The sequence below is a fragment of the Lathyrus oleraceus genome, chromosome 1, assembly GCF_024323335.1.
Source record: "Lathyrus oleraceus cultivar Zhongwan6 chromosome 1, CAAS_Psat_ZW6_1.0, whole genome shotgun sequence".
In the NCBI taxonomy this organism is placed as follows: Eukaryota; Viridiplantae; Streptophyta; class Magnoliopsida; order Fabales; family Fabaceae; genus Lathyrus; species Lathyrus oleraceus.
This window is the reverse complement of record NC_066579.1, coordinates 355,955,085-355,962,275: the sequence shown is the minus strand read 5'-3', so window position 1 is coordinate 355,962,275 and position 7,191 is coordinate 355,955,085.

Here is a 7,191-nt window from a genome sequence, read left to right as displayed (position 1 = left end):
ATGCAAGCCTTCAAACCTAGGGCTATTGTGTGACTTGTTTGTGTGTGCCACATGTTTGTGATTGAGCATAACATCATAGCATCATCATGCATCATAAGCATAGCATTTTCACTAACCATTTCAAGGACCAAAGGATTTATCTTTGTTGCAGGTCATGGCTTCTGCTCGTAGGAATACTATCCGGATCAACTTTGTAGGAATACCTCCTAAGCTTAAGGAATTGGTCTCTCAAGTTTCTGAAAACTCCCAGTTCATCAAGAGGCATGGTCACCTACTGGACCTAGTCACTTCAAGGTTCAATGAAGACATGATGAGTGTCCTGTTTCAGTTCTTTGACCCTAAACATCATTGCTTCACATTTCCCGACTATCAGCTGGTTCCTACAATGGAAGAGTTCTCCAAGCTTCTGGGTATACCTATTCTTGATCAGAAACCCTTCACAGGCTTGGAAAAAGAGCCTAAACCTGAAGTCATTGCTGCAGCCTTACATTTAAAGAAATCAGACATTGTCCTAGAAACAAGGAGTGGAGTTAAGGGTATTCTTGCTAAGGTATTGATGGAGAAAGCTCAAGTATTCCTGAAGGCTATGAGTTATGATGCTTTTGAGGAGATCTTAGCCCTATTGATTTATGGCTTAGTATTGTTCCCCAATCCAGACCAGTTCATAGACGTACACGCCATCAACATATTTCTGACTCGCAATCTTGTGCCTACATTACTTGGAGACATCTTACACTCTCTTCATACCCGTACTACGAAGGCACGAGGAACTCTGATGTGTTGCATACCTCTATTATCTAGGTGGTTTATTTCTCACCTTCCTCGATCAGTGATGAAGAATGAACAAGGGTTCAGGTGGTCCAAGAGGATTATGTCACTTTCTCATTCAGATATTCATTGGTGCTCTATATCTATGGAGAATGTTACCATCATTGACCGTTGTGGGGAGTTCCCTAATGTGCCACTTCTTGGCATAAGAGGGGGCATTACCTACAACCCTTCTTTAGCTCTACGTCAGTTTGGTTACGCTCGGACTGATGGTCCTCATGACATGCTTATTCAGGGTATTGTGTTCGACTACGACAACGATCTTCAAGGTTACCGTCAAAGGTTCATACGAGCATGGGGTAAAGTGAACAAGGTTGACAGCAAGACTCTGGAACCCAAGTACACTATTCCTATGGAACCATATCTCAGATGGGTACGATCTCGTGCTCAGACTCTTATGATGCCATATCCTGCTATCCTGCCAGTTACCATGGAGCCTGTTGCTGAAGGAGATACTTCTTACATCATTCTTCATCCAGACATGCCCACTGACATGGAAGAGTTACAGAGGTCCTGGATCCAGTTGAAGGAGCAAAGAGATACTTTTGAGACTCATTACAAGGCAAGTCAGGAAAGAATCCTGGAGCTAAAAAAACAACTTCACGAGGAGCGGAATCTCAACTCATACCTCAACACAAAGAGGAAACGTCCATGGGAGACTTAAAACCCCATTTTTTGTATTCATTTCATTTTTATTGTAAGCCCAAGGGGCAAACAAGTTTATTACTAATAAAACTTTACTTTTTGGTGGTTTAAACAAATTTAAATCCTACGGTCCTTGAAAACATTGCATAAGCATCTACATACCATATTATTGCATCACAGGTTTCTTATGAACAGGTATCTTATCTTCTCGCTGTTTATTTCAGCAGAAATGGCTCTTGAACAGACTGTCAAAGATCTCCAGGCTCAGAATGCACAATTCCAAGAGTTGATTCTGAACTTGTCCAAGGGGCAAGATGAGTTGAAGACATTGATGGCTAAGAAGAAGAAGAAGACTAGAAGATCAGGAGGCCTTATCAATCTAGGAAGAAGATTCAGAGGCCCTATCAAGACAAAGGAACAGGTTGATGATTATGAGTCTGAAAATTCTGAGAAAGAGGGAGGTAGTCTCCATGATACTGTAGGAGATTCTGATTCTGAAGCAAATTATTATCATGATCCTAATGAAGATAAGTACAAGATGCTGGTAGATAGAATGAATGCTATGGAGTTACAAAAATCTTCTGGGCTGGATTTTGAAGATCTGAGTTTAATATCTGGAGTGGTTATACCTATTGGTTTCAAGGTTCCTGCTTTTGTGGTGTATGATGGTGTCTCATGTCCCAAGCTGCACTTAAGATCCTATGTCCGGAGGATTCAACCACATACTGCTGATAAGAAGTTATGGATTCATTTCTTCCAAGAGAGCTTGTCTGGAGCTCAATTGGAATGGTACTATCAATTGGAGAGTGTCAATATCCGTGATTGGAATGATCTTGCTGAGGCCTTCTACAGGCAATACCAATACAATGCTGATTTAGCACCTACTCGCATGCAGCTATAAAGCATGTCAATGGGTGCTAAGGAGAATTTCAAGGAGTATGCCCAGAAATGGAGAGACCTGGCTGGCAGAGTTCAACCTCCTCTGACTGACAGGGAGCTAGTGGATATGTTTATGAGTACGCTGAATAGTCCTTTCTATAGTCACCTCATTGGAAGCTCATCATCTGGTTTCACTGAGCTGATATTAACAGGTGAACATGTTGAAAGCGGCATTCGAAGTGGAAAGATACAGGCGGCTACCTCTGATCCTCCGGAGACTCCTGATGTCATCACTGCTCCTCTGCCTAATCATGACAAGACTGTCAATGCTGTAGAAGATGCTGATAACGGCTGTGACTTGGATAGCTGGATTTTCCCAGCAATTGGTGACGAACTCAATAATTGGAAGGCTGAAGACGTTATTCCTATCTCCTTTAGTCAGGAGTAAATACTATTACTGCGTTGTTATTTTTAAGCCTTGTGCCTTACCCGGGGCACAATGGTATGCTTGTTTCGGGATGTCATTTCATTTGCATACTTCATTCAATAAAAATCAATGGACGTTTCGTTTTCGTAAATATTGGGCTCTTGGTTTTTCTTTTATTTTATTTTCATCAGCTATGTGTTCTTACACACACCCACATCACTAAAATGCAGATCCTCATCCACTCTGGATCCTGTTGATAACAGTTCTACTATTGCCAATTATAATTTCGAGAATCCGATCTATCAAGCTGAAGATGGAAAGGATGAAGATTGTGAAGTACCTGTAGAGCTTCCTAGGTTATTACAACAAGAAGAGAAAGTTACACAGCCGCATGAGGAATCAATTGAGGTTGTAAATCTGGGTACTGAAGTAGACAAGAAAGAAGTCAAAATAGGAGCAGGCTTGGAAAACAGTGTCAAAGAAAGATTGAGTCGGATGTTACGTGACTATGTAGAGGTTTTCGCTGGAAAAATCAAGAGATGATATGGAATGATGAATGTCAAGAAGCTTTTGACAAAATCAAGAAGTATCTCCAAGAACCTATAAATCGGATGCCACCAGTTGAAGGAAGACCTCTAATCATGTATTTGACCGTGTTAGAAAATTCAATAGGGTGTGTGTTGGGGCAACATGACGAGTCTGGTCGAAAAGAGCATGCAATATACTACCTTAGCAAAAGGTACCGACTGTGAAACAAGATACTCCCAGCTCGAGAAAGCTTACTATGCTTTGGCTTAGGCTGCTCGCCGACTAAGACAGTATATGTTGAATCATACCACTTTATTGATTTCTAAGATGGATCTTATCAAATATACATCTGAGAAACCTGCTCTCTCCGGAAGAACAACAAGATGATTGCTGAACTCTGCACGCAGTTCAAAATAAAACACCATAACTCTTCTCCGTACCGGCCACAGATGAATGGCGCCGTGGAGGCTGCTAATAAGAATATTAAGAAGATCATACAAAAGATGACAGTAACATACAAAGACTGGCATGAGATGTTACCCTTTACTCTTCATGGTTATCGCACTTCAGTGCACACTTTGACAGGGGCAACTCCTTTCTCTTTGGTCTACGGAATGGAAGCCGTGTTACCAGTGGAAGTTCAGATTCCCTCTCTAAGAATCATGAAAGAGGCAGGTTTAGACGAGGATGAATGGATTCAGACTCGACTCGACCAGATAAATTTGATTGATGAGAAGAGGTTGGCAGCTGTTTGTCATGGTCAGATGTACCAGAAACGGATGATCAAAGCTTTCAATAAGAAGGTTAAGCCAAAGGTATATCAGGCTGGTGACTTGGTAATCAAGCGTATCATACTACCACAGGGTGATCCTAGGGGCAAGTGGACTCCTACATATGAAGGACCATTTGTGGTCAAAAGAGTATTCTCAGGAGGTGCCATGATGCTTACTACTATGGATGGTGAAGACTTTCCACAGCCTGTAAACGCAGGCATAGTTAAAAAATACTACGCATAAAAAGAGACCCGCTAGGTTGACTGGCCTAGGCAAAAATAAGGGCATCCCGGCAAACCAAAAGGGTTCGGGCAAAAATTAGGGATATATATAAAAAAAATGTACACCCGGCAAGTCGAAAACCCGAAAAGGCGGCTTGGGCAAAAAAGGGTATCCTGGTGGATTGAGAACCTGAAAGGGCAATCCAGGCAAAAGTTAGGGATTAAAGCGTATGACTATGTCTCGTTTGGATCACTCATGTAACTTCAACTGATGGTGCTACCTAAATCAAGTTCAAACAGATAAAGATCAATCCAATCGTTTCTGTCTCAACAGCAGAAGATGAGATATTTGAAGATAATGGCAATAGTAGAATTGAAACTCAATAGGATCATTTTTCACATAGCTGTTTTCTTTGTTTTATAAAAAATTTACGACGAATTCCTCTTACTAGGATTTCTGTCTCCTTGTACAAACTTGCCTATGTATAGGTCACTTTGTGATATAAATAAAATTTCATCTTTGAATCCAGATTTACTTTTACTCTATTTACATAAGCGAAAACGTCCATTGGTTGTGTTTGAATGTATGTATGCTTTTGAATACGATTGATGTTTACCAGAAATGCATAAAATGCAGTAATAGTATTTACTAAGGACAAACGAGGGTAGTAGTTCAACGAAGCTTCGCCGGTTCATCCCCACTACAAATCCCCAGTAGAGCAAATCTATCTTTATAGATGCTTCAAATTACGTCTCCCCTTGAATTTATGTCCATCTCTTTTATCCTCAGTCGGGATACTCAGGAACTTATTCCTTCAATAGAAGTACGACGAACGAATACGGGAAGTGACAAATACTATACTATCAAACAAGACGGGAACGAGTTCCTCATATTCTTCAGCAACGAATCGGGATTTATTTTCCCTAGCCAGCAGTTGTTATACAAAGATATCCGGACGCTTCAGGCCGCATGATTCATACATACATCATTTACATCATACCATGGCATATCCATAAGTGCATAATACATTTACTTAGATGCACCATGCCATGCATGCATACATATTGCATAAACTAACATTTTCCTTGCAGGATGGTTATATACAAATAAAATACTATCAACAATTCACAACAGGTCAGAAACAATCTATACGAAGATCTAGTGCTGATACTTAATCATTACTCAAGGTGTCCTTGGATAGTAGGCAAACGGTCTATACGAAGATCTATTCCCTAGTCCATGATATTTTCAGGAGATTTCATCCTGATATTCTTTTGTTCTTGGATAGTAGGCAAACGGTCTATACGAAGATCTATTCCCTAGTCCAGGATATTTTCAGGAGATTTCATCCTGACACTCTTTTGTTCTTGGATATTAGGCAAACGGTCTATACGAAGATCTATTCCCTAATCCAGGATATTTCCAGAAGAGATAATCATCACGAAGATTTATTTCTACTGGTCTATTCAACAATTCAAAACAGTTCAGAGACGATCTATACGAAGGTCTAGTGCTGATACTTAATTCAGAAAGAAATCGCCACGAAGATTTGGTTCTGACACTTAAATTAAAAGTATGTTCTTAGATACGATTCAGAGACGGCCTATACGAAGACCTAGTACTGATATCCAGTATCAACATCAAGATATTATCACCTCCTGATATTATGGATGGCATCTATAAGTCCATCTCCAGTTCTTCCAAGTGGCATCTTCAAGCCCACTTAAGCATATACAACTAGTCATCAGTGTTACTTTACGCACCGGCGAGTGCAAATTTTTGGGCTTTTGTGTTCAATCCCCTTCAACCTTCCAAGTCACGAATGGCACACAGGCCAATCTAACTCCTCAGGTTTCAGAAAATTGAACAGGGGCAGCTGTTGCACCCCAAAATTTGCCCTCTATTTTTAACTCTAACCAATTTTTGTTTCACATTCATTTGCATCATCTTCATAGCATAACATTTTTTTTTCTGTCTTAATATTAGCCGGAATAATTTCTCGGAATTTACAAACAGACTGGTCAAATTAACTTTTTAACTGTGCCTAAAATTAGTCAACCAAAAAATGTCAAGTTTAAGTTTGCAAATGTCGGTAACATTAATCTGCGGTTCACGTGGTTTAATTTGACATGCTAAAAATATTTTTACGACTATTTTTGGTCATATGTTGATCAGTCTGAGCAGTTTAAACGAATATAATTATTATTTCAAAATCCGACCAAACGCTGTATTTTTCCGAGTCATTTATTTCGCGCTGATTATTTTGACGTGTTCATTTTATATTTTCGAGCATTTTGGTGCCCGACTTTTTTTTTTTTTGAGTCTATTTATTTTTATATTGGGTCTAGAATAAATAAATAGGTTAATTAGTTTTTATTTTAATTTTAACTATTTTAATTATTTAACTTTATTCAGTTTTTAATTTAATATTGGGTTTCAAAATAAACTTAGGCCCATTATCATTAACCTAATTTGTTCCTATATATATTTACTAGCATGACTGATAGAGAGAGGCAAAAAAGACAGAACAAAAAAGAGAAACTGAGAGTGGCTGATCTATACTATCGTACACACAGCTTGGTAATAGTTTATATATGATATATACTTTATCTATTTTGTTGATATATATTTCTATTTTATGTTATAATTTGATTATGTTTTCGGATCGGATCGTGTTAATACGCCGTTTTCACATATACGTGTATGAGGCGTGATATTTGTGTTATCCGATCCAGTTGCGATGATCGCAATTTTGCGTTAGCAACGCCGTTGTTTTTTTTTAATTCATATTTTTAGATCTGCACATTTTTTTTTCATAACTAACTACCCTGATTTTTCCTAAATCCTGACAATTTTGCCACAAACTCTAAATTTCAAACCTAAAACTTT